The sequence below is a fragment of the Plectropomus leopardus genome, chromosome 12, assembly GCF_008729295.1.
Source record: "Plectropomus leopardus isolate mb chromosome 12, YSFRI_Pleo_2.0, whole genome shotgun sequence".
Taxonomy (NCBI): domain Eukaryota; kingdom Metazoa; phylum Chordata; class Actinopteri; order Perciformes; family Serranidae; genus Plectropomus; species Plectropomus leopardus.
In genome coordinates, this window is record NC_056474.1 from 2,239,111 (window position 1) to 2,266,955 (window position 27,845).

General features: G+C 38.0%; 1 pseudogene; it reads left to right on the forward strand.

The window, feature by feature from the left end:
- Positions 1–27,759, forward strand: LOC121951184 (annotated as a pseudogene).
- The last annotated feature ends 86 nt before the right edge of the window (positions 27,760–27,845 follow it).

A 27,845-nucleotide genomic window follows, 5' to 3' on the forward strand; every position in this document is an offset into this window, starting at 1 on the left:
GCTGGACCGGGACAGGAGAGCGAACGGACGGCTCTTCTGCGGGAAGTAAACGCGCATCCAGGGCTTTATTTCCCATTTTCTACCTCCCGTGTCACCCTTTACTTTCTCGTTTTTCCCTCCTGCTGACATGAGGAGGTAATCAACAGAGGAACAGCTGCGCACAAAGTTTTTAAGTAGTCGGAAAGAGTTTGGGTAAGTTTTACGCGCAACAATGTGCAAATCTCTCTCTCCCCCTGCCTGCCTCCTTCTTTACTCCTGTGTGTCTCTGCCTGTCTTTCTGTCAGTCTCTCTGTCCGTGGGTCTTTGCATGTCTCCAAACTTCATCGCATCATCAGGAATAAGGGATTTTTCTCAGCCAAACCAAACTTTGAATACGCAACTCCGCCGAATCGCCCAAGAAAAAAAACAGCCAAAGTAAATAGAACATTGGCTCCATCGGTCGTGCTGTTATCTCTGCATGTTTTTTGCGTCGTATTTACCTGTGCACAGGTGAAAAGCAATACTGACTCCCACTCACTCCCATGTACAGTGGGGGAGAGGAGTGGGAACATCTGCAGGAGCGACTCACAGCTGTCAGTCCGCCAGAGGGAGCCACAGCAAAGCGCGCGGCTGTCCTTTGCTGTGCAAAAGCCTTAAATCATGTCTCTAAAAATGTTGTTTTCTTCAGTGTATATTGACTTTTTTAAAAGATGCAATCAGGTGTGACATTATTTAACTTCATATTATATTCAATTTTTTAAAACTTTTAAAAAAGTTAATTTCAAGGCAAATTGCTCTGCTTGTAGTGGCATTTATTTGCACTGAAAATGATATAATGAATGTTTTAAAAGAAGGAGAAGTTTGTCTTGTTTGTTACTTAATTGGATGCAGATTTTTTTAAAGTGTAAAACGCATCAGTTGACCATCACTGTAGACTGTCATAAAGGGGTGGGAATCACCAGAGGCCCTGCGATACGATATTATCACGATGCTAAAGTCACAATATAACATTTAAAGGAGCCATGAATTACTAAGAAAGTGTGATTAACCCTTAAGCACCTGGATCAACATCCGTTTTCTTGTTCTGCATTCAGACGCCTTTCACAAGTATTTTAACTGCTGAAACTTGAAAAAAAAAGTTGTGTTTTCAAAGATACACAACTTGTTATTTGTAACTTACTCTTTCCCTTCTTCCTATTTTTTTGAATAAATCAAGCCAATTTTCTCAGGGTTAATAATATTGTGAATGGTTTATATTTATTTATTTATTTAATCTTTATCTAACCAGAAAAACCTGTGGAGATTAAAATCTCCCTTTTAAGAGTGACCTGGCCAAGACAGGCAGTTACATGTTACATCTTTTTCTGTTTGTATTTTTTTATTTTATCTTAAATCGTTTTCATGAATGAGGTTATTGGCAGAGTTGGGTCACATGGATATGAGCGGTGACATTCATAATCCATATGAATATTTGCTAATCACCTACATCAGGTTAGTAGGATAATAGGTTGAATCCTTTATGTTAATGCATTTATTTAACACATTTTTGGATCTTAGCAAATCTTTTTTTGTTGTTGTGTCACACAATAGACCAGGCCTCAGCCTCTGAGCGATTTCGCTTTGTTTCCTGCAGCCGCTACAATATTATTGTGATTTTAAACGTGTTGCGATATGCTAAATTCTGCAATAACTTACTGTGATATATGGCGATTTAGGACCACTTTTCAACTGCAAATTATGCCCATGAAGAAAAAGCTTTGTCAACATCTATGTTATCTAATACGATAAAGTTTTCAGCCTCTTCAGCTGACTTCAGTCATTTGTTATCGCAGCAAAATGCATCTAGTAAAAAATGAACTGATGGTTTTATTCTAAGAGGCAATCAAAAGTTTTATTTGTATTTGCAATAGTAAAAGTTTAAATAACAAAAAAATCAATATTTTGCATCCGTATATCGATACGATATTGCCACGATACGATGCTGTATCGATTTTTTTATTCCACCTCTGCTGAAGGCAGACTCCAGACCAGCCGTAGGCTCGGCTGACGTGTTGCTACCAGTCATCTGCCCTCCAGAGGCCTCCGCTCCCACAGCCTGCAGGGTTTGAGTTTTAATCAGGCAAAGTGGACTCTGTCTCTGGCCCCAAGTCTCAGGGGCCCTGAAGGCCTCAAGTGCGTGTCTGCTGGTTGGTTTATGGCAACTTCATCAGTTTTGTTTTTGTTTTTGTGGAACGTGCCCAGCAGCTCCGTCATTGTTGTCAGTCTTCTCAGAATTCATGTGAAGCTTTTCCAGTGGTGAAGTACTCATATCTCAGTACTACAGTAGAAAAATACTCTGTCACAAATAAAAGCTGTGCATTCCATTATTACTTAACTCTTTAAAACCTGGAGCAATATCTCTTTTCTTGTGCTGCTTTCAGACGCCTTTCACAAATATTTAAACCTTTGAACTAAAAACACAAAAAAGGCATCGAGCAACTTGTTCCACGAACTGTAAAAAAATGAGTAAACTTAGAAACAGCTAGGGGAAAATGTCTTGAGGAGGAAAAAGGAAAAAACTTGGTAAAACTATATTTATAGCTAATTGTCATGATTACAATTTTTTTTTGTTACAGAATTATTATAATTCTTTAAATTCTGTTTGTGGGTTATTTCCTTTTTTAATTCTTTTTTTTTTTACAATTTTTTTAAAAATAAGTTTTCTTGTACTTTTTACTAATTACTTGCAAATTTTTGGGTCTTTTTTCTTTTTATGCTCATTGCCTTCTTCCCTGAAAGTATTGGCATCAAAAAATACTTGAAGTACAAAAAGTAAATGTACTAATTATGCAGAATGGCCTGTATCAGAATAATATATTTTGGAATTATTGATGCATTTATTTCTTTATTGCATTAATGTTGGAGCTGGTAAAGGCGCAGCTAATTTAAACATTTTTCTGTACAGCTGTGTACCTTAATCCATAATAATAAATCATACTTTGCTCCACTTTATTTAGAAATTTTTGTACTGCTTTAAAATAATATTAAATATTTTATTTTTTTACATTTTAAGTATAATTTAAGAGATGGTACAAACGATTTAATCTATCTATTTATAACCAATTTTTAAAAAAAGAAGTGTCAAATAGCTTACTTTTAACGAAGGTCCAGAGGAACCGTAAGGATAATATACCTGAGCAACAGCAGTGTGCGAGATCTCAGGCTGTAAAATGGGAAAATTTCCAGCTGTTCGTACTTTTCGTCGACTGCTTCCATCATGACGGCAAGGTCTAAATCTTTCTCATTTTCCTGCTAAACAGTACACTAAAACATGTTTCAGCAAACATTTTAGGAAAGAAATAGGTAATGTAGCATCATAATCTTTCATTATTCATATTTGATCAGCGCTGATTAGTTTGACAGTTTGACCGCAGATCACGGAGAGATCGACATGATTGACGTCTGCATTATAGACTCCTCTTCTGTCATTGGTTGTTTTCGTTGACGTGCTTCTTACAAGGGGGTCGACCGATATTGATTTTTCAGGGCCAATACCGATACCGATTATTAGTACTTAATGAGACCAAAAAACGATATTCGGAAACGGTATGCAATTACAATAAAAATGAAAATATTTCTGTCGAATTTAGGATATATCAAACTCAAACACAAAAATTTGTTTAAATTCTTTTAGTACATGTTTAATCAAACTTTAAGCCAGTTTCCTGCAACTGAAAATTTGAATAAAAAATTAATAAATAAAAATAGCTCCCAGAGGTTTTACAAAATAAAAGTTCCTCCCATGCTGAAACTTTCTCTGCATGTCTTGCAGGCTGCACTCCCTGCTGTTGGTTGAGTTTAATCCGCACACTTTTTCATTCATTAATTTTATTGGTGATCACTAAAATAAAACACTGATACATATATTAGGCCAAATATGGGCCTCAATAATTGGCCAATCTGTCGACCCCTAATTCTCGCAAATGCCATTATTAGAATCAAGAGGAGTCAGAGGAATTGGTTTTTTTTTTTTCACATATTATCTGTTTCATGTGATACTGTGTGGATATAATTACAGCTTCAGCAAACATGACAGAAAGCTATTGTATAAAAGTTACCAACCACAGCTTTAATTCAGCCTCGACAGCTGCGATTAAAGGGAAAGCCTCTGGAGGGCAGCAGACTGAGGCTTTGTGAAATCTTGAGGTTTAAAACTAAAATGTGACTCATAAATTCAGTCAGCAGCTTGCTCTCTGCTGCAAATGTGTCCTGCATCTGTTCGTTTTCTGTCACCACCCAAAGTTACATTTTTCCTCGACTTGAGAGGAAGTGCTAAGTTTAGACGAAATAATTAGTTCCTTTTTTTTTTTGCCTTGGACTCAAAGGTTTCATTTGGTGAAACAGTGAAACCTGTAGGTATTTCGTGGATCTGATTGAACTTTTATTGATTATAAGGTGAAGTTTGGCAGCATGTTAGATAAGTTTGTCACTGTTGGAAATATAATTTTATCATAAAACTGGGATGTCTAATCAGTGGATGGAAACTGAAATTGGTGCGACATGGTCAGAGAAAATACGTAACAAGGGGCTGTGACACTACAACTACCAGAATGCACTGCACCACAATGGATTAATAAATGCTCCATGTGGCAAACATGCATTATGTCACCCACCATCATGGGTGGCATAATGCACATTTGGCTGTTTACAAAAAAAAGTGGCATTGAAAAGACTTTTGACAGATTTGGACTTTGGAATCTCACTTCTTTAAAAAATCTAATTCAGTTTCATCTTTTAAATTCAGGGATACTATTTATTATTATGACAATTCACAAGTAGAAATTCTCTAAGTCTTTTCCTCAAAATTGTATATTTTCTCATAGAGCTAAAGGCTCTTCACAGATCACTAATTTCCCTTTTTATTAAAAAAACATCAAGCAAATAAAAAATGCGTCAGACTTTTGGAAAATTATGCAATTGTTAACCAAACCCTCTGACTGAATATACTTTATTTTAACATATGCTTGTATCCCTTTTCACCTTTTTATTTATTTATATTTTTGTCTGTTTCTTTGTTTATTTTTATGTAATCATCTTTTAACAGTCATTTATAATATTCATATGTTTTTAATATTTGATTTTTGTTAACATGCGCTGTAACTATTTACCTGATGTTTAGCAGATGTTTATTTTGTCAATAAAGAAAAAAGTCAACAGTTAAAAGAAAAAACTCAGCCGGCTGGTAACAAACAATTTGAAATTACAGTTAAACTATAAGCTAAAAAATGTGTCTAAAAACATCTTAGGCAAGAAATGGGCAACACAGTAACCTGATTTTGGTTTTTACTTAATCAGCGCTGCTTAGCTTTACATTTTGATCTCAGTTTTTTCAAATTTCATTTTTACAACACAGGAAACAGTATGTCGCCCACTTCCTGTTCACAACGTCTCAGCAAACAGTACCTTAAAATATCAGAAAATATTTTAGGTGAGAAATTGGCAAAACAGTATCACAATATCAGTTTATATTTTATCAGTGCTGCCTAGTTTTAAAAAGTTTAAAGTTTGATCTGAGTTTGAGAGAAAAAGAGAGAAAGAAAGAAATGGAGCTGTATATTAAGACAATTTAAATGTTACTCTCTTTATTTACACTAAACACTGGTATGCTTTGTGTTTATTTTATTTTAATTTATGTTACTCTCATCATTTGCTGCTGTGTATATGTTCATATCTATTTAAATTGAAATGTAACTGTTCATTTGTTTCATTGTATTGTTAACTGACTTAATACAATGAAACTTTTTTTTAAATAGAGGGGAAATCCATGTTCAACCCCTGATTCTTTCAGATCTATTACATAACTTTGGCAGCCATTTGTTCCCCTTGGCAACAGCAGACTATTCGTCATAAAGCTTAAACTGATACCTGATGCAGAATCTAGATGAAAAGAAATCATTTTCTTAATTACTTTGGCATTTAACTACTGCTCACTACATGACAAAAAAATCATAAAACGTGGAATAATAAGAAAATTCTGCTGTATTGGGCTGCAGCACAGTAAAAGGCTGTTATTAGGCAGGTTAATTTAAAATAATTTCATAAAACACAGTGTTGAGTCTTGATTTAGGTTATAAATGTATCACATATTTCTTTATATTTCAGAGTTTTTTCTGTATTTATTTATTATTGTCTTTTTAATGTGTTTCATTTTTGCTTTTTTGATTTTGAGAAATAAAATGAGACATAAAACAAATATATTGTTGGCCAAAAAAAGGTGGTGATGGATGAAGTATTCAGATCCTTTACTTAAGTAAAAGTATTGATACCATACTGTAAAAAATACTCTGTTAGAAGTTAAGGTTCTGCTGTGAGAGTGCTACTTAAGTAAAAGTAAGAAGTATAATCAGGAGTAAAAGTACCCAATACAGAGAAACACTTAAAACAAATCAAAAGGCAATAAACAACTTTTTTTAAAAAATAGAATCGATTTAATGTTTATTGAGAGTTCATTGTTCTTTTCCAATTTTTTAATTGATTAATTATATATTAATTTCAACTGTACCTGTTAAACTGTTTAGTAATTCAGAATATAACTAAGCAAATTTTATAAAGTGTTTTTATGCAAAAATCTTGGTGTCACATAAATGTAGTGAAGTAAAAAGTAGAATATTTCCCTCTGAAATGCAGTGGTGTGAAAATATAAACAGGCATGAAAAGAAAACACTCCAATAAAGTACAAGTGCCTCAAATATGTACTTAAGTTCAGTCCTTGAGTAAAAGTACTTGGTGATATTCCACAGCTGGTTAAAAAAAGCTTTAATTATGCAGGTTATTTAAAAAATTTCACTGTGTTGTTTCTTGATTTAGGCTTTAAAATTTGTCATGTACGTCTTTCTGTTCTGCAAATTTTCCTGAATGTTTTGTCTTTTCCACAAGTTCTCTTTTTAGATAACTGATTTTGAGAGATAAAATGAGAAATTAATTAAGCATTTTGTTGACCCAGTTGTGTGTTTTTGTGTTAGACAGGAGGAGAGGAAGATGTTTGGGGTTAGAGGTCTTCGCGCTCTGTCTTCTTTTCGGAGCTCTGACTCACGGCCAGCCGTCAGAGTGCACCAGTGAGTCCCATAAAGCCGTTTTACCTCACAGCCGAAATAACATGTCATGTTAATATGTCATCAGAGGAGGGGAGTGGACGGGTGTGACTTTGTGTTTTGTTTTTGTTTGTTTGTTTTTTGACTCCCTGAAGCTACATGTATTTTCTTTTAAGCTTACATAAGTGACTTGAGGAAAATGCATGGCCATCCCTCCACCATCAATTTGTTATTAGATTTTTAAAAACTTAACCTTTGAAGTTTGAAAGTTAAAACTTTAAAAGGAAATATTGTCCATATTTTATTATTATTATTATTATTATTTTAATTATTATTCTTCTTACTATTATTTATTTGGATAATTTGGGTTTTTTTCTAATGGAAGCATGCTTTGCACATGTGTTCAAGGATCATTATAAATTTGAAAATCAACAATGATATCTGTTTTTGTAGTTCAGGCTATAATACAAGGTATAATTAGTAAACCTCCATGTTTTCCATAAAAATAAAAAGTTGTATGTCCGTCCCTTCGAGTCACAATAAAAAGATAAGTGCTTAAAAAAATATTTGACATACCTCCCCCTTCTTTTTTACTAGTCCCCTCCCCTCTTTCAAATAACAGTTTTAGGCTCAGTTTTAGGGATCAGCATAATAAATTAAATGTTTTTGGATTTTCCATTGACATATTGACAAGACTTGGCATGATTTTTGTTTTTTTAGTGTCTCTAGAGAAGAATGATTGTCCCATAGACGTGTATTTCACCATCGACACATCTGAGACCATCGCCCTGCAGGAGCCGCCCCCTGGTGCGCTGGTGGACAGCATCAAGGTTTGCCGTTTATCCGCAGTCATCCCAAAATTTGTTCAGTTTGACAGAGTCATCAACCCGGCAGTGGGCTGTATCAGTAATGTTGTTGTTTACTGTGTTGTGTCATTGTAGTCATTCACCGAGCAGTTCGCGCAGCGTTTGAAGGATGAGGAATTCAGAGGTGTTGTGCGGATCAACTGGAACATCGGTGGACTGCACTTCTCCCAGAGACAGGAAGTGATCAGCCGCATTGGACCCGTAAACGATTTTATCACAGTGAGTGACGCACGCATGCTCCAACACACACACATATTCCTACACAGCCAAAATGCATCAAGTGAAAGTTTTTTTTTTTGAGTATTTCATTTGGTTTATTATTATGTCCAAAACCACAGTCACAAACTGACAGCAGAGAAACACCCATTTTACATAATAAATGCCTAAAAAATAACATGAAATGAAATAAATTGCCACTTTGAAATTAAAATATGAATGTAACTAATAAAATTAATCACAAAAAAGGTATAAGAGACAGGAAGGCATTAAGCATAATAGTATAGTCCATTATATGACTAGTGAGGTAAAAATAGAGAAATCATGCAAACAATCATTCAGTCATATAAAATGGGACATTCTCCACGTATTCAACTGAATTTTATTTTATTTTTGGGGATTATGCAATTTAACATAGTTCTCATACAGCTTATGAGACTGATGTTTTGCACGTGTGTAGCTATATCCAATTTTTGACTCCCGAGTTTGCTTTAACTTAGAGACCTACAATGTTATTGAAATATTTAATTTTCAACATTATAAAAACACTATACACTATAGATACGGAAAGCACCATAAATTCACATATCACAGTGCACATTCTATTTTATACAAACCTCACTTTCACAAATTTACACTAGAAATATACCTTTTTTGTTATTCAAATGCCCCAAAAATAACAGACGATAAAATAAATCCAACAGGCAGAAGGAGATCTGACAATCTACTTTTTGGCAGCAGCCAGTAGGATTTCTGTAAGCTTGACTGAGTAGCTGTCTGATATAGGATTTACGAGGTTGCCCAGAAGGCAAACCTCGAGATCCAGTGGAAAAGTAACTCCATGGATTGTGGATAAAGCATCACAGATGCCAAAAGTCTTGTAGTTTACTACGCTGCCAGATACAATAAAAGAAAGTGCCCTCAACTTGACCATATCTAAAACAGGGGCGAGAGATATGGGTAAAACCTGTGGTATGATATAACAAAGCAATAATACTTTGAGTATCTGTTCCTGAGTTTTTAATATTTCTGTACTTTCCCTTTTACTTCACTATATTTCCCCATACACATCTTTGTTACTTACTACAACGTAGGAGAGGAAGGGAGGAAAAAACTCCAAATTTTATTCTTTGAATCCCTTAATTTGTAAAAAAAAAAAGACCTTGTCTTTTTCATGTGGAATGTATGCTCCATTTTTAAGGGGATTTACATGTTGCAAAGAAATAAACTTCATAATTCTCATATTTCTGACAGCTTCTTTTAATGTTTAATTAATTTATTTAAAAGGGACAATGCTTATTAATGAACATCAGTATAAAATACAAAGTACATATTCAGGGGTGAGCAGGACTGCTAATTTACATCCGCAGTCCCTTGGCAGGCAACAGACAATAGAAATAAAGAACAAAATAAAAAGGACAGAAAATAAAGAAAAAAGAAAACAATACTTTTTTAAAATTTCAGTAACAGCATTACTTGTACTTTTACTATTGATACATAAGCACATTTAATAGAATAAAATTACTTTTGTGTTATTTTGTTACTATTGTGTTATTTGATTCTGTGTTTATTTAATTAGTCATTTATACATGTAATCATTAATTTATTGGTACTTATGTCATATTTTTACCCTCCCTATTCCAGGCCGTCAGGAGAATCCGTTACCTGGGTAAGGGTACCTACACCGATTGCGCCATCACCAACATGACCCAGGAAATACTGCGCTCACCCTCAAGCCGCAACGCGCTCGCCGATTCGCCGTGATCATCACTGACGGCCACGTGACTGGAAACCCGTGCGGGGGCATCAAAGTGGCAGCAGAGAAGGCTCGCGACGAGGGCATCCGGATGTTTGTCGTGGCGGCAGCATCAAAGAACATTGAAGAAACAGCACTGAGGGAGATCGCCAACTCTCCGGCGACGGTCTACAGGAGGGATTTCATGGCTGTGGATCTGAGCTCGGGCAGAGCCACGATACACACGCCCACCATCGACCGCATCATCAAGACGATGGTAAAACACACAAACGCACACACACACACACACACACAGAAACATAAAACACGACCGCCTATGTGCTCACACCTTCTTTCTTTTGTCTTCACAGAAACATTTGGCGTATGTAGAGGTAAGAACGCACTCACAACCTACGCTCATTAACGTTAATGTTTCACGCTGCATCAACACTCAATGTTTGACGTGATTTCCTGCAGTGTTACAAAGTGTCCTGTCGGGAGACACCAGGGCCCTCTGGTCCAAAAGGCCACAGAGGACAAAAGGTAAGCTTCATACACACACACACACAAACACACACACACACACACACATCCTTTTACTTATGACTTTGTGAGGACTCTGATTGATATAATGTATTCCCTAGCCCTTACCCTAACCTTAACCATCACCACTTAATGCCTAACCCCAACCCTTACCTCAATTGTGTTAACACTCAAACAGTCCTTTGAAGAAGTGAGGGCATGTCCTCAAAAAAAAAATGTCCTCAATCTGCTGCAAAAATTTTTTGTCCCCACTAGCATGCACAAGAACATATACCCACACACACACATCCTTGTACTTACATCTTTGTGAGGACTCTGATTGACTTAATGCATTCTTTAGCCCCTTACCCTAACCTTAACCATCACAACTAAATGCCTAACCCCAACCCAACCCTAATTGTAAGCTGAACCCTAAAACCAAGTGTCAACCCTCAAATGGTCCTTTGAAGAAGTGAGGACCGCCAAGATGTCCTCACTGGAAAAATACTTTTCTACGGTCCCCACTATGTGCATGTAGGCCATACACACACTTACAGAATTTGCACACTTTCATCCTCACACATATTTTCCCCTTTTAACTCTGCAGGGCGCTAAAGGAGACAACGGAGACCCAGGTCCAAAAGGACAAAGAGGTCGCCCAGGAGACCCCGTATCGAGGGTCCCATCGGTCAGCCCGGTTCCAAAGTAAGACGCTGAACATCCACCTGCCCATCGTTCACTATTCACCATACAGCAAAGTTTTAAACGATTTTTCTTTTCCCTTTTTCTCCTCTGTAGGGAGAACCAGGTTTGAGAGGCGATAAGGTGAGACATCAAGTTCATTCATGAATTACTTAAAATTTTGCGTGAATGACTGAGTTTGTAGATGAATGATAGTGAAATCTATACAAATGAGAATGTACATAAAATGATCTTCTGTCTGCCCACAGGGAGAGATCGGAACCATGGGAAAAAAGGTAGGTTTTTATTTTTCCATATATTATTTATTACCTAACCAAATCTATTAATTACCATTTATTTTGTAAGGTGATCATGCTTTCTCCTCTAATCTTCTCTTTTCTCTGTCGTTAGGGCGGGTGGCGGGTCTTTTTGGACGTAATGGGACAGACGGACAGAAGGTGTGTGCTATTTAAGGCTGAAATTGAGGAGCAGGTTTTTTTGTATGTTTTGGGAAACAAAAATTCAACAAAAAATCATTACTGATTTACTGTAACAGATTTTATTTTGAACATTTGCAATAGTAGATGTTGGTATGTTTCAAGTATCAGACCTGACTTTGTGTGAAGTACACAAACACATAGTAGTGCAACTAGTAGCCACCCATTGTCTACGTGTATATGTTTTGATCCAAAACCCTTGTCTACAGAATGGTTTTTTTTTGTCTCTCTACTTATTTTCTACTCTTACTTTATTTTATAGTTTTTTTTATTTAATTCCCCCTTTTTTCTTTTTCCCACCAATTTATTCTTAATTTTTTTCTTTATTGATGTATTTATCTTTTTATTTCATTTATATATATATATATATATATATATATATATATATATATATATAACACATAAATAACATTTATATATTCATTTTTTTATCTTTTTATTTTCATTTTTTATTTAATACCCCCCTTTTTCCTGTTTTCCCACCTTTTTTTTTTTTCTTTTCTTTTATTTATTTATTTCTTTTCATTGATTTATTTATCTTTTATTTCATTTATGTATCTGTTTGTGTATTTATTAGCTCTCGGTTTTCTTTAGCTTTTTTTTTTTTTTTTTTACATAAACCAATGAAAAGAGAATTCCCCAAAAGAAACAATGGATGTCTGATTTTTGAGTGAAGATTTAATTTTAATATTTTTCCCGTCAGGGTAAAATCGGACGATCGGCGCCCCCGGCTGCAAAGGAGACCCAGGCGACAGAGTACGACATTTAGCACAATTCAAAAGTATCAGTGCATTCATATTTTGTTGTGTTTTTACCTATTTATGGTGTGCGTTTGATGCTTTTTAGGGTGCTGACGGGTCACCCCGGAGATGTCGGTGAACGTGGTCCCCCTGGAACTGACGGAGAAAAGGTATGTTGTTGGCTCAACACAACAAATGATTATTTTCAGGTGATTACACACTGTAGAAAACGTACTTGTTATTTTTTATTCAATTTTTGCCATTAAATCCCCTTAAATCTTATACATTGGACCTTTAAATCACAATCCATGAGTGTGTGCTTGTGTCTTTGTGTCTTACCTTCAGGGTGATCCCGGTCGCCCTGGAAGACCTGGACTCTCTGGCCCACCTGGAGAGCCTGGACCGAAGGTAAGCTGGATGGGATGGCTTAAAGTCTTAAAAGGTGTTGAATTAACCAATCTTAAAAATTAGGCCTTAATTATTCTTGAAATGTCATAAATTAATTTTCCATAAGTCTTAAAAGTACTAAAACATAGAAGGTAAGATTTTAGGATTTTTTTTTTTTTACTGAAATTGCATTGTTGCATTCATAAGTCTTAAAAAAAGCTAGGATATAAGAGGGTAATATTTTGTGATTTTTTCTTACTGAAACTGCCTTGTTAAAAAAAAAAAAGATTTCACAAAAAAATACACTGCTGTCACCCAAAAGTCATTTTTGATATTAAAGTTTTTTAAAAGGTGATTAAAAAAAGCTCCCTAAACCTGAGTAATTAGTGTCAGTTTTTTCTTTTCTTTCAATTTTTCACCTCAACTTTTTGCCATAGTGAAATTGCTATTTAATTTTTACTGAGCAGCATTGAAAAAAGTTTAAAATTCCTCTTGCTGTGAGCTGTAAAGACCCTGGCTGGGACAGATATAAGACCTGACGTCATGTTAAATAGTTTGAGGAATGTCGAAGGTGAAAGGTTAAACTCTGGTGTTTCCTCCACAGGGAGAGAGGGGAAGTCCTGGATCACCTGGTGACCCCTGGACTGAAAGGAAACCCAGTAAGACTCATCGTTGTGAGCAGAAATACATGCACACTTGTCGTATGCATCATATAGCTCACCTGTGTGTTGTTTTTTTTTCAGGGAGTGCCTGGAAAGCCAGGACCTAGGGGAGGGGATGTAAGAACATCTGATTCACACAAAACTTGATGTTCTCCATCACGGTTTGCCTGCATTTTGTCTATTCTGATTGTTCCCTGTTTTTTTAGGGGAGAAGAGGAGATTACGGGCCAAAAGGTGCTCAAGGGCCGGATGGACTTAAGGGAGACAAGGTATGAGTGAATGCACAAAGTCGCCAAAGTGTGAAAACATTTCTGTACTGTGAACTTTTTGCATGAGCTCAAATCAAATGGTTACTGTGCGTGAACAGCCTGTTTATGAGGCTTATCCTGGTTATGATCATATTTGGGATACAGTTTACATGAACACAGAGAAATTAAGTTATTCATATTCTGTGTATTCATCCCAATTTCTGTCAGAGTATGCCAGCTTGCATATTCGGGTTGTCATAAAGGGAATATGTTGTGTTTAACTCCTTGAAAGTTTGATTGCCTTTACTTTTCTTGTGCTGCATTCAGACGCCTTTCACAAGTATTTAAATCTTTGAACCCCGAGCAAATTGATGCAGTTTCTTTTGGAAAAACAAGGCAATAGACGACTTGGCAGGAAATTTCTCACAAATTGCAAGACATTATTAAATTCAGAAAATTACTTAAAATAGAATTATTACTTACTTTTAAAGCATTTTTAGCCAGGTCATTTCCTTTTTTCTTTTTTTTTCAACTTTCCCCTTTTTGGCTTTTTTTTCAGGGAATTATTTTGTTTTGTGTTTTTTTTTTTACTAATTTCTTCACTCATTTTTTCTTGAGTTTCTTGAGTTTCTTCCCATGTTTTTGAAATAAATGAAGCCAATTTTCCATGTTTCAGAGGGTTAAATGCTCAAAAACACAAACAGGTTTCTTCAAAAACCGGATCATAAACAGGTTATTCATGTCCATGTGAATGCACCCAGTGCCTCAAAGTGTGGCCCGCAGGTCAGCAGCGGCCCCCAGAATTATGTGGCCCCTGAACATAACATTAAATGCATGCCATTGTTCTTCACAGTTAGATGCATTTAACTCTTTATACTTTTCTTTTGCTGCCCCGAGCTAATTGGTGCATTTTTCCATCACGAGGGGGTCTCAGAGCTGATTTTATGTTTCAGGGTGAAATGGGACCTGAGGGCACAAGAGGACTCGCAGGTGAAATCGGACAGCCAGGAGCGAAGGTGAGGGGAGCCGTATTATCTTTATAATGTGTAAATGTTTATCTGAACACCATAAAGACTTTCTTTTGCACCTGCAGTCAACTTTTTCTCCTCTGAACAGGGAGACAACGGGCTGCCGGCCCCAGAGGACCACCGGGGGCCCAGGAGAGGCTGGAAAAAATGTAGGTTAAGGGTCTCAGTTGGGAATCATATTGAAAAACTTATGTTACCTGATTTCATTTACATGAACTCTGTTTGTTTTGTAGGGCACCAGGTGACCCCGGTGATGCCGGACCAAGAGGAGAACCTGGACCACCTGGACCAAAGGTATGTGTCTCTGTGTCTGTGTAAAGTCAAATTTATACTTCTGAGACTATATAAGGAGCGAACGGTGTAATTTATCAGATGCATGTTGGGATCAAAGCTCTTTTTGATTTGGACTCAGCTTTCAGATCCTTTGCTGGATTTTTTTTAAATTTGTTTGATACTTTATACATTATATAAAAAGCCACACCCACCCAGATTTCTCTACATAAGGAAATACAATTACCTAAAAGTGTAGAGAAGTCATGGAGAATATGGTGAATTCGTGTCTATACACATATTTAAGCCCTGACACACCAGTGTTGGACCGTCAGTGAGCGTTTGTGAGTGTGAAAGCAGTCTGCATCAGCCGATAAGCCGTTCGTCACTCTTTTTAAACATATTTAAACATATCGGTTTCTGATGCGCTCTCTGCTGATGGCACGGACTTTAATATCCACCAGCAAGATTGGATATGACATCTTTATACCTGCTTGGAGGTAAATCAGGCTCTTTTAAATACCCTGAATGCCTGTTAATAATAAGAATTTCATGGCACTAAAAAATGGTCAGTGCTTTCGACGTACGAGTGTGACGCCAAAAGCAACCTTCCATGTGCAACTGGAGCGCTGCTGGACAGCGTCAGATGAAAACACGCGGCGACAGAACCGAGTCTGGTCTGCAGTCTGTCTGAACTGTCTCTTTTGTCTCTGTTCAGGGAGACCCTGGAAGACCTGGTTTCAGTTATCCTGGACCAAGAGGACCATCGGTAACGTATACGAGCTTTTCTCTTTACATTGGCCAGATGTAGTGACACACCGGGCTGACAAAAGTTTCCCCCGCTGACGTTCAGGGTGAGAGAGGAGACCCAGGCAACCCTGGACCTCGTGGCAGCAGAGGAGACTGCGGTCAGAAGGGCGAACCAGGAGATAAAGGAACTCCAGGAGAAGCAGTGAGTACCTCATTGTAGTTTGGTGTGTGCTGTTACAGGAGCAAAAGATTCAAGATGCTAATTTTTGTTTTTCCAACAGGGTGATCCAGGATCTCAGGGTGAACCCGGTCTACGAGGACCAAGAGGAGATCTTGGGCGTGATGTAAGTGTACAAAGACCACACACTGGGAAAACAAACAAATACAGGTGTTTTCCTACGATAAAGGGAGCTGCATCCAGCGAAGAAATGCCAACCAAGCTGCTGTTTTTACATGTTTGCTTTCTGTTAGTGTTATCTGCTAGAAATCCCAAACTGAACAAAGTTAAGAGGCAAGATGTGATTTTATGTATTGTCTTTCTCTTCAGGGAGATCCTGGACCCGAGGGAGACCCCGGCCTCACTGTAAGGACTTTAATTTTTTTTTAAAATATTAATATTATTTATTATTATATATATATATATATATATATATATATACATATATATATATATATATATATAATATATAGTTATTGGCAGCGAGGAGATTTACCATAAAATAAAACTTTACTTCAAGCCTGTTTTGGGGATAATAAATCACAGCAAAATGCAAGAATTTAAAGCTAATAAATAAAAGTACAAGCCAAAAGACAAGTTAGCAGGTAAAGAAGAAGACGCACACAAGGACAGATACATTTTAAAAAGTATATTAATGAATCAAGACAGTGTATAATGTGAAGGATATATTCAATCAAAATCCAATTTTTTACACAGAAAGACATAAAAATTTCAAAATGAAAATTCGACTGCCTTCCCTAGTTGCCGTGTTTTACAGACATTTATTGTTGGTACCAAACAAAACTATATACATCGCAGAGCAAGTGGGAGGAGTGTTAATATTCACATTATGCACAGGTTTCTCATGTAAAGTCTTGAACTTTGCTTTTTTTTTCTTTCAATTATGTCTTCATGTTATGTTTATTATTAACATTTAACAATCGACAAACATTTAAAAGATAATACAGAAAAAGGGTATAATTAGACAAATGAAAGAAATGAGTAAACTATTAAAATAATAAATGAGTAAATAAATAAGATAAAATGAAAGAAAAATAAAATAAATGTACATCGATAGATCAGCTATAGTCACAAAACATATGTTTTCTTTCCGTACAGAATCAGATCAGTCTAGCCGGCGAGGTCATAGTCTGCGGTCCATAACATGTTTTCATTAATATGTCCATCTAGGGTGTAAGTGTGCTACTAAATACTTAAAGTTTCACTCAAGTTTGTTTAACCAAAGTGGATGTTGGTGGCCTTTGGTGGTTCCACTTCTTGACCATTTCTTGGTGATTTTATCTTGCTGTAATCTGAGGGAAGAACATTTCATCAAACCTCTGTTTTATCATCAAACATGATGGATATAATCATGTAATTTGTTTTTTTCCTGCAGGAATGTGATGTTATGAACTACATCAGGGAAACGTGCGGCTGCTGTGGTGAGTTTACTCACTGCCGTCTTTACATTCGTGATCCGAGCACGCTCTAAGAGGCCGTCGGATCGTCACAGTTTGTGTTTTTGTCTGCAGACTGTGAGAAACGCTGCGGAGCCGTGGACATCGTGTTTGTGATCGACAGCTCAGAGTCTGTGGGTCTGACTAACTTCACCCTGGAGAAGAACTTTGTCATCAACACCATCAACAGACTGGGATCCCTCGCCAAAGACCCCCAGTCAGACACAGGTAGACATTCAGCTGTTCATGCACACGTTTGCTCTCCTCTTAAATGACTGCAGAACAGAGTGCTGCAGGAAGGATTCACAGAGGTAGTTTTGATAACGCTCTGAAACCTGAGCAAATTAGATTCTTTTTATAACACGAGAAGAAGGCGATGAGCATCTTAAGAGGAAATTACAAAAAAATTGCAATAAATTAGTAAAATGTTTTTTAAAATTACCACAGAAGTTATGAATGAAAGAAAAACTGAAATGACCTAGAAGATGGTGCTTAAAAATAACAATGATTGTGAAAGTTTTCCAGGATATTTTCCCCCTAACTTTTTAAAAAAATTTTTATTAAATCTACAAAAGCTTGCAATTTGATGGACATTTCTAGCAAAGTTGCTCATTAGACTCTGGAGCAATGAGCATGTTTTTGAAGGAGAAATCAAACCCATTCATTCAGGCTTCAAATGTTTTAATACTTTGAAAAGCGTCTGAAGAAAAGTGATCCAAGAGTCAACCTTCCAAAATCTAGATCATTATTAGTTTTCTTTTGCTGCATTCAGATGAGCAAACAGGTTTCAAAAAGTCAAAAAAGGTGGTTAAATGAGACTACAGGACATCACGCTGAACAAAGCTTTTCGGCCTAGTTTTGGTGGCGATGTTAAATCATGCGAAATGTAAGGCAGTTGTTTTTTAACGTTAGCTTCTTACTTGTGGTGATGGCATTTAGGCTTCCAAATTCTGAAAGTGGAGTTAATTTGTGAAGATAATCTTGCTGAACAAATAATCATCACAAACATTTGTTTGTCACTGAGCTTATTTTCTGCAATCACCCGAAATCTAATGGAAAAATCCCACAGGCTTTTTGACGAGGGAACCAGGGTGACGCTAACTTCCACAAAAAATAACGTCCACCCTACAGCACTCTATTAGTCTGTGCAATAACAACAAAATACACTTAAAAAGATGGCTGAGAAGCTGGTTTAAACATGTTTTTTGGTGTGTTCCCAGGAACGAGGGTGGGCGTTGTTCAGTACAGTCACAACGGAACCTTCCAGTCCATCCGGCTCAACGACCCCAAGATCGACTCACTGGCTGCATTCAAGGTTTCAGACACAAACACGTGTGCAGACTGCTTTGAAGTGTATTTTTAGGGTGTAGCACAGACTGTTGTTTTGTCTTTTTCTTTATTAGTCCAGATGTTTCTTAATTAATTTGGGCTGATGTGCTGTCTGCAAACTTAGAGCAGATGGGAGTCATGTGTCTCACTGTTTTTCCAACTTTTATCAATCATACACAGCATCTTAAAGAATAAGGCTGGAGATATTTTATATTTTATATTTTTCTTCAACAACAAAGTCCTGTTTGTGCAGTCAAGCTTCATACTGCTTATTTCTCTGTAGCATTGACCTCCATTATTATAGAAAAAAAACACACCAGTTAGTCAAACGGCTACAATGGCTGATATTCCCTCATATAGTGCGCAACCATGACTGCGATTATTTTTCACAAAATCAGCCGAAGTCTTCAAAATAGCCACAGTAAGCTTACCTCATGTAGGAGCACCTTTGTAAAAACTGAGGCAACTTCCTCGGTTCTGACCTCACATCATCAGGGTTTGCACAAGGTGCTTGAGGTGCTTAAGGTACATGAATTCATCACCCTGACTTTTTTTTTTTAATTGGTCCTTGAAAAACTACTTGAATATAATTGAGGATAAATTATTTTATGAAACATATAAATGTTTTCAACTAGAGAGCAAAGCACAGTCACAATTATTTACTAATGCTATATGAGCACCAGTCAGTTGGTAAACACCAGCAAAAAGTTGACGCCGGGATATTTCGCTAGCCTGAAAATCACCAGAGCAGCGTCAGCCCGTAGCACGAGTTTTGCGCTTTGATTCGGCAGTAAAGAAGCAGCAGTTGACTAGTTGATACTAATTGATTTTCAGCCCTGGAGGCATGCATTTACAAATTTGCACAATTTTCTTGCAACAGATGTTTGTGGAGAAAACAATTTCATCCTTGAATATAGTGAGTGCTTGAAAAAAACGTACTTGAAAGTGTTTGAATTTGACCTGCCCCTGTCTGTATGAACCCATGTGCCACACACACGTCTCTCACATGCTGACCTCTCCGCTGCTCAGGATGCAGTGAAGCGCCTGGAGTGGATCGCTGGAGGAACCTGGACTCCATCTGCTCTCAAGTACGCCTACGACAACCTGATCAAGGAAAGCCGCAGAGCCAAAGCCACCGTCAACGTCGTCGTCATCACAGACGGACGCTTCGACCCCAGAGATGACGACTCCCTGCTCACCTACCTCTGCAGGTGGCTGACGCTGTGGCTGCACCTTGAAATTTAGCACTTGTGGGGAAGAAAACCGTTCCATCTCATTGCTTGTTTTTGTGTGAGCAGAGAGTCCGTCGATGTGAGTGCCATCGGTATCGGAGACATGTTCGACCAGGCTGAGGAGAATGAGAGTTTGAAGAGCATCGCCTGCCAGAAGGACGGCCGGGTGCTGGGCATGAAGCGCTTTGCAGACCTGGTGGCCGATGAGTTCATCGACAAGATTGAGACGGTGCTCTGCCCAGGTAGACTCACTACAGGAGCACACATGATGTGCAGTGCAACTAGGGCTCTGTGATATGGCTTTAAAATAATATTGTAATATTTTAAGGTTATATCGCAACACATGATATATATCTCGATATGTCCTTTAAACTAATGTTAACTACTAAAATGCAACATTATTGAATGATCTGCAGTTATAATATAGTTAAATAAAGTAGCTACTGTTATACAGTGAAGTTGAATACACAACTGTTATAATAACGTTTAATAAAATAGGGTTACAAGGAAGTTAAAGTACTTTTATTATGATGTTTTTTTAAGTATTGTTATAATTAAATAAATCAAAGGGGGACCTATGGTGCTTTTAGTTTGAAGGACCTGGCTCGTCTCAGACCCGATGTGTCGATGGTTTTGCTGCGGACTCCAAGCGTCTGTTCAACAGTTGGATGTTAGCGTTAGCAGACAGTTGAACAGATATCAATATCAGTGCCTTTATTCACTGTGAGCGGGCAACAAACTAACAGCTCTCCAGTTCATATATTTATAGTATTTGCAAATCGCAGTAGTGCTCCATGGTCACAAAATGTGACTAAATGGTCACTGTCTGAGGCTCTGCAAACGCCCTGTTTTGTGTATGTGTCTGTAAGAGACAGAGAGCCATAGAAGAGAGCAAGAGAACCAAAACACCTATGGCTACTAAAAACAACGCAACAATTTATACATGTTCACAATAAAGTCATTTTATATATCACACATGGAACAAGAATTGATACATCGAGTATATTCGATATATCGCCCACCCCTAAATTCATCTAGTGGATTATAAAGCTGGATTATAAAGCTGATATAGAAAGGTATTTTTCTCTGACATTCTGTCTTCATCTTTGCTGTAGATCCTGTCATCGTATGCCCTGATCTCCCCTGTAAATCAGGTAAGATTTTAAACATTTTTTATCACTTATTGTCTACTCCTCTAAGATTTTCAGCATTTAAACCCACGTTATAAGCATATAAGCAAAAAAAACAGAACTACCCCTTTTAGGCGTGAATATGCTTCAAATGAAGTATTTGCCAAATAGGCAAACAGCATCTGAAAAAGCGCTGGATTTCGGGAGAATGTTTTGTCTGTTGTCCTTCTTCACACAGCTTCTTTCATCACTATTTTGTGTCCAGCCGAATCCAACATTATGAATACCATTGAGTAGAGCACTGTGCCAAACTTTTGTGCACTTTAACGTGCCTTGCATCTCTGTACTTGTGTTGTAGCTTTGCATGTGTAGCTTGGCATTTTGCATTTATTTTGCAGTTTTTGCATTTCTGTTGTAGCTTTTGCATTTTGCATTTATGTTGCAGCTTTTGCATTTGTTATAGTTTTTGCATTTGTAGATTTGTGCATTTGTTTTGTAGCTTTTGCATTAGTGTTGTAGCTTTTGTGTTTGTTTTGCAGCTTTTGCATTTTGCATTTATGTTGCAGCTTTTGCGTTTGTGTTATGACTTCTGCATTTTGTATTTCTGTTGTGACTATTGCATTTTGCATTTGTGTTTTACATTAATGCACATGTATTTTTTGAATTTGCACAGCGTTTTGAATGTGCAGTTTGTTCAAAACGTTTCAGCCACCGTTTATTCCAAACAGGTATAAACATTTTAGCCTTCAGGCGACGTGTTATGACAACACTGATGTCTAGTTTGTTTGGAGCATATTGACGCCTTTGCGCTATGTTGAGCGACTGACATGTTGTGGCTTAAATTAAGGTCAGTGTGTGTTGTTGTTTTTTTAACAGTTGTATCATTTTTACTTCCTTTGCTGTGAGTCATTTAATTTACACCAACAAACAAGGTCAAACTTGCAGTCTAGTGCAGCTCGGTGTAGCTGCGGCTCTTTGCTGGCTGTGTTGATGCGTCGTATCTGTGGGACCCCGCCCACACTGTTATTCCGCCCACTTGTTTCAGGAGGGGGCGTCTCAGCGGGGCAAGCCCCCCTCCCCTGGAAGCCACTGTCAGAGGAAGGCAACCCCTCAGTGGTCCCCACCTCTTTGGAGGGTGTGACCAGCCTGCTGAACAGCCTGAGCGAGCAGCAGTACGGGGTTGGCGTTGCAACCATGGCGTACACAGCCCAGAGAGCCAAACTCGCCCAGGGGGAGGACAGGCAGCAGTGGACCCAGCTGTTCATCGACTCCTTCAAATATGTCTATGGAGACATTATGGGAGACCCAGAGAAAGCCATAGGACTCTGCTAATGCTAATATGCTAACCATGCTACCTCGCCATTATGGACGCCAATAACTCATAAGCTTACCGCTGGACGTAGAGTAGATTTTATTCAAAGTGTGGGCATTTTTTCAAAACTCTACGAGTGCAATATACCCTTGGGCTGATGCAAAAGGATTGCATGATATGAAGCTGCCCCTGTCCGCATTTCAGAGCAGCCTTATGTACAACTGTGTGGTCAAAATTCAAAATGTGATGCTCCCACTCCTCATAGAACAGTTCTAAAATGAAGGAATATTTCACTCTCTCTGCACGATACTTTGAATTCTTCAGGAAATGATGTGCTTTTATCGCATGCCTCCACGGTGAACAAAGAATCTAAAGAAAGTGAACATTTTTCATCAATTCACGTAGACGTGGTCCACGTTTAACAGTAACAAAACTTTATCAAAATGTTTGTTTGCAAACTCTCAAACAACTTGTCCAGTACAACCCGAGTCTGAATTATCCGGTCGTATACTCAGTACTTCCAAAAAACATGCATCTCATTAAAACGTTAACAGCACGTCAGTATATACAGCCTCATGCACAGCCAAGTGGCGTCCCTGGGCAAGAGTGTGTGATTGGACTGTAGACTGTATATAAAGATGGACGACACAAATCCGTTTACATCATCCGGACAAAAATGAAGCCAAATATTCCAGATGCCATCTTGCGCTGGTGACTTCATTTGGAGCCAAAATCCGCACAGCAGCGATCTCCATTTGTTTTAAGTTCAAATGCTTACAGCCATCCGACCAAACGCTAGCAGCAACATTGATGGCGAGCACAACATTTTTGGAGTGCCAGGATTTCCTTCCTGTTTATCCTGTTGGTTCCCGTTTTCAATGAGCACCCGACACAAGTTTTTGACCAACGTTTGTTTATAGTCTACAGAGCAACTAGTCAACTCTCTCTTTTTCTGTCATAAACAACAACTGAGCTTATTCTCTGCAGAAATCTGAAATCCAATGGAAAAATCCCATAGACTTTTTGGTAAGCGAACCAGGGCAACATTAACTTATGTTCCTACAAAAAACGTCATCCCTGCAGCACTCTATGACTTCAAATTATTAAGAACATTTGCCTTTTTTGGATTCTTTGTTCCTCAAGGGGACATGTGAGAAAAGCTAAGTTTTCATCGCAAATTCATTGCGTTAATTATGTATAAATGGTCATTTTGCGAATGAAGTATTCCTCTAACGTACATGGAGCTGCCTCTCAGAAAACTATGTCTGTTATAAATATGATACATATCATTTCTTCCACTTCAGTGGAGCGGCGTTTTCCGTTCTCATGGAAAGCGGATGTCGTCCATTTGTTGGATGCAGATTGGTCTGTAGAGCCATTCATGTTGCTCCTGTTTGGCGTACAGAGGCTCTTTGATGAGGCCTCATTTCCACTGTGAATCACGAGCTCGCTGAATCACTCTGATGACATTTTTTTTTGCTGTTTTGCACATATCCATGGTTACGGCCTTTACTTTTTCTTCTGTGAATGAGTCATGCTGGTGAAAAGGCCGTGACATGTGGAAAATATCTGGGTTTATACATGTCACAGTATACTGTATGAGTCAGGCGTTGGTGTATGTGGATGTTTGGTTAATTGACTTGGCATTGGCGATGAAGGAAACATTGTATGTTATGCCCTTGATTGGTGCATGGTTTTTTTTTGCATGTGGCTTGGCTTGTATGATGACTAGAGGAAAATGACTACAGAGCGGCTTTAACCAAATGTTTAGCTCTGTGACTGAAACTTGCTGATGTGAACTTTGCTGTGAAATGTATTCACGTTTTTTAAATCTCAAGAGAATAAACTCATAGAGCAAACTGAAAAAAAAGTGATTTCTGCTCATATGAGGTTTAGAGCAGAGATACTCAACTCGCTTTGCCCGGAGGCCACTTTTTCAAAACGACAGGAGGCCAAGGGGCCAGTCGCAGCAGGCCAATACATGTTACTGGGACATTTTTAGGATTTTAAGAGTTTTCAAGGATTTTAGGACTTTGCTTGGATCTTTTGAGGATTTTATGACATTTGTGAGATTTAAGAGTTTTGAAGGAATTCAGTACATTGCTAGGATTTTAGGACGTTTTGAGGATTTTAGGACGTTTTGAGGATTTTAGGACATATATAGGATTTTGGGACATTTCTAGGATTTTAGGGCATGTCTTGGATTTTAGGACATTTCTGGGGTTTTGAGAGATTTCAAGGAGATTTTCAGAAGTTTCTAGGTTTCGGGGATCTTTCTCTTACTTTTGAATCTTTTTAGGATTTTGGCACATTTTAAGGATATTACAAAGTGTCGAGGATTTTAGGACATTTCTAGGACTCCACTGGCACTTTTTTGATCAGCGAGCTCTATTCTGATGTTGTTTCATGCACTCTGCCGCCTTATGTATACTGAAAGTACAAAATCAATTCCCAGTGTGCATCACCTTGTTTTTATTGTGAATTAGAAAATGGTTGGGGGGGAGCACCCAACGCCCGACACCCTATCAGGGGCCAGATTTGTCCCGCTGGCTGTAAGTTGAGTATCACTGTTTTAGACGAAATCAGCTTGAAATAGCATTTATGAAAGAATATTATTTTACGGTGTATTTTTGCTGGCTTTTACCTCGGAGCATCTGTGTTCCAGCTGCAGCTCTCTGAGACCGTGTTTGATTTAAAACTTGTGAGTGTGTGTGTGTGTGTGTTTGTGTTTGTGTGTGTGTGTGTCTCCTCCAGAGCCTGCAGTGGCTAGCTGCGTTCAGCGGCCGGTGGATGTGGTGTTCCTGCTGGACGGTTCGGAGAGGATGGGCCTGGAGAACCACCGCAGAGCCAAAGAGTTTATCGAGAACGTGGCTCGCCGCCTCACCCTGGCCAGCGGCCCGAAGGACGAGAGGAATGCGCGTTTCGCTCTGCTGCAGTACGGCACACCTTCAGAGCAGCAGGTGGAGTTCCAGCTCACACACAACCTCACGCTGATCTCTAACGCGCTGGCGGCGACCACCTACCTGGACTCCTCCTCTTTTCTGGGCAGCGCCATCATCCATGCTGTCAACAACATGGTGAAACCTCAGGTATTTAAAAACACTTGTGCTTGTTTTGGACTGCCAAGCTGCAGACATACGAACCTCCGTTAGCACATGCTCAGTAAGATCTGGGCGTGACTTCCTGTGCTGCAGTGAAAAAAAACCATGCACCTGTGCTGCAGTGAAATCTCCGTTAGCACATGCACCATAAAACCTCCATTTTCTTGGTGTTTCATTTCCCGTGAAGTAGTTTTTGAAGTTTTTAAAGTTTTAAAAGATAATATAATATGTTTTAAATTGCAAACTTTGCCAATAATAAATGTATGTTAAATGAAGAAGTTAGTTACGTTGGATCTCAAAAGTTTGTGATTCGATTTTAAAAGTTAGTGAATATAAAATTACTTAAAATTTCATCATTTAAAGTTTAATTATGAATACTCAATAATAAAACATATTTTCTAGTAAACAATGTGAATAAGCTCTGCCTAACTGGAAAACCCTGAACCCAGTGAAACGGTTTATTTAAATGACAACAGGATTCAAACAAGTGATGGGACATACAAGTACTTTTACAGTGTAAATATACTTAGTACTGTAATTAAGTCTTCAAATAAAACACCATCTAGTATTGTGTTAAACTGCTCAGTAAAGTGCAGCCTCCTCCTTCATCAGCAACAGGGTTAATACATCTATGATGATAATGTCTTCGTATTCTTCTTCGTATATGATGCTGACCTGCAAACAGCAGCTACATTTGACTCATTTCTGCCAAACACCAATTCCAACAACGACAAAACCAAACAGTCTACAAAACTCCAAAAACTTGCTCGAAATACTCTCAGATTTACTCAGTCGTCACTATTTTATCCCGCTTCTCTCATACTTCTGCCACACTCTATAACTTCTGCTGCTTAGAAGGTGTGTTTTCTTGTCACTCTTGCAAACGCTCCTGCAGAGATGCCTACTGCGCATGCAGCATGTTTTCTTTTTAAATTTTTTTTTTTTTTTTTTAGATTTTTAAAGTAAACATGCCTTGAAAAGTAAAAAAAAAATATACCATTTATCATAGCAAGAAACTTTAAAATCGAAATTGGTTGGATTTTCACATTTCTGACGGTACTTGGACACATGTAAAACAAACACTTCCTTCCCAAAAGACAAAAAAACAGCTTATAAAAGTGACTTTTCATCCAAATCACTTTATTTTATGTATCATTTATTTTTTTTCCAAAAATAAAAAGTTTCCACGTACCAACCAGCACTTTTTTCTACTCCAGGATTTGGTTTAATTTTTAACTTTCACACTTTAAAGGTTGTTTTTTTAATCTAATAACTAATTTATGGTGAAGAGAGGGTTGAGGAAAAATGTCCTCTCCTCTGATAAATAAAGAACAGTCCCTCTTTAACGTTTCCTCTTTTTTTGTAGACGGGAGATCGTTTGTCTCGTCGCAACGCTGAGCTGGCCTTCGTGTTCATCACTGACGGCATCACGAGCCTCGACCAGCTGGACGAGGGCGTGACCTCCATGAGGCGAGCCGAGGGTGTCCCCACGGTGATCGCCATGGGAACGGAGACAGACGAAGAGGTGCTGCGGAAGGTGTCGCTAGGAGACTCCTCCGCCATCTTCAGAGGAAGCGACTACTCCATGCTGAACAACGCGGCGTTCTTTGAGCGCTTCATCCGCTGGATATGCTAGTGAGGAACTGTGCCGCTCTGCACCACAGCATTAGAACCCATAGAGTGACAAGAAGCGTAAAAACACACACACAGAGCCGTCAGCAAACCTCTGTGGTCATTATCGTTACTGGGTGTAAGGCACTGAGGCGTATCCTGTTCTCACAGGTGAAGGTAAATTTAGAAAAACAATCCATCAGCTGACGCACAAACACGTAGACACGCAATACCATTTCTAACTTCTATTCATTCTAGATCTATGGTCAGCAACCTCCAACCAAAAGACAGTCAGAAACATCCCACAGCAGAGGAGAGGTGTATGATTATTGAATGTGTACGGAAATAATTGTACGCTTTATTTAGTTTTTATTTTGTATTGTTTTTCAGTTTGCAGAAGAAATCTCTCTCTTTTTGTCTCGCTCACAGTCTGTTTACACAAAGTTACATAAAGGTGCTAAAGTCGAAATAAAGGACAAAGCCATCTGAGTGGTTCCAAAACTTTTTATTTTTACATCATGTTATGCTGTAATTACTGTAGTTTGTTCAGGGGATTAAAAAAAACAACACATATCTTCTCCAGGGCGTAAAAAAATCCCACTTTAATGCCCGGGCACTCAGAGAATCGCACATTTGCTGTAGTTAAATACACAGACAAACACAAAAAAAACAAAATCTGTAAACATGAAGTCCAAATAAAGCCTAATGTGGTGACCCCAGCACTGTCTTTTGTGTTTGCAAGATATCATAATATAAAATGTGTGTTAGTATGTTTTTTTAGTGACATGCATTTTGTAATTAACCC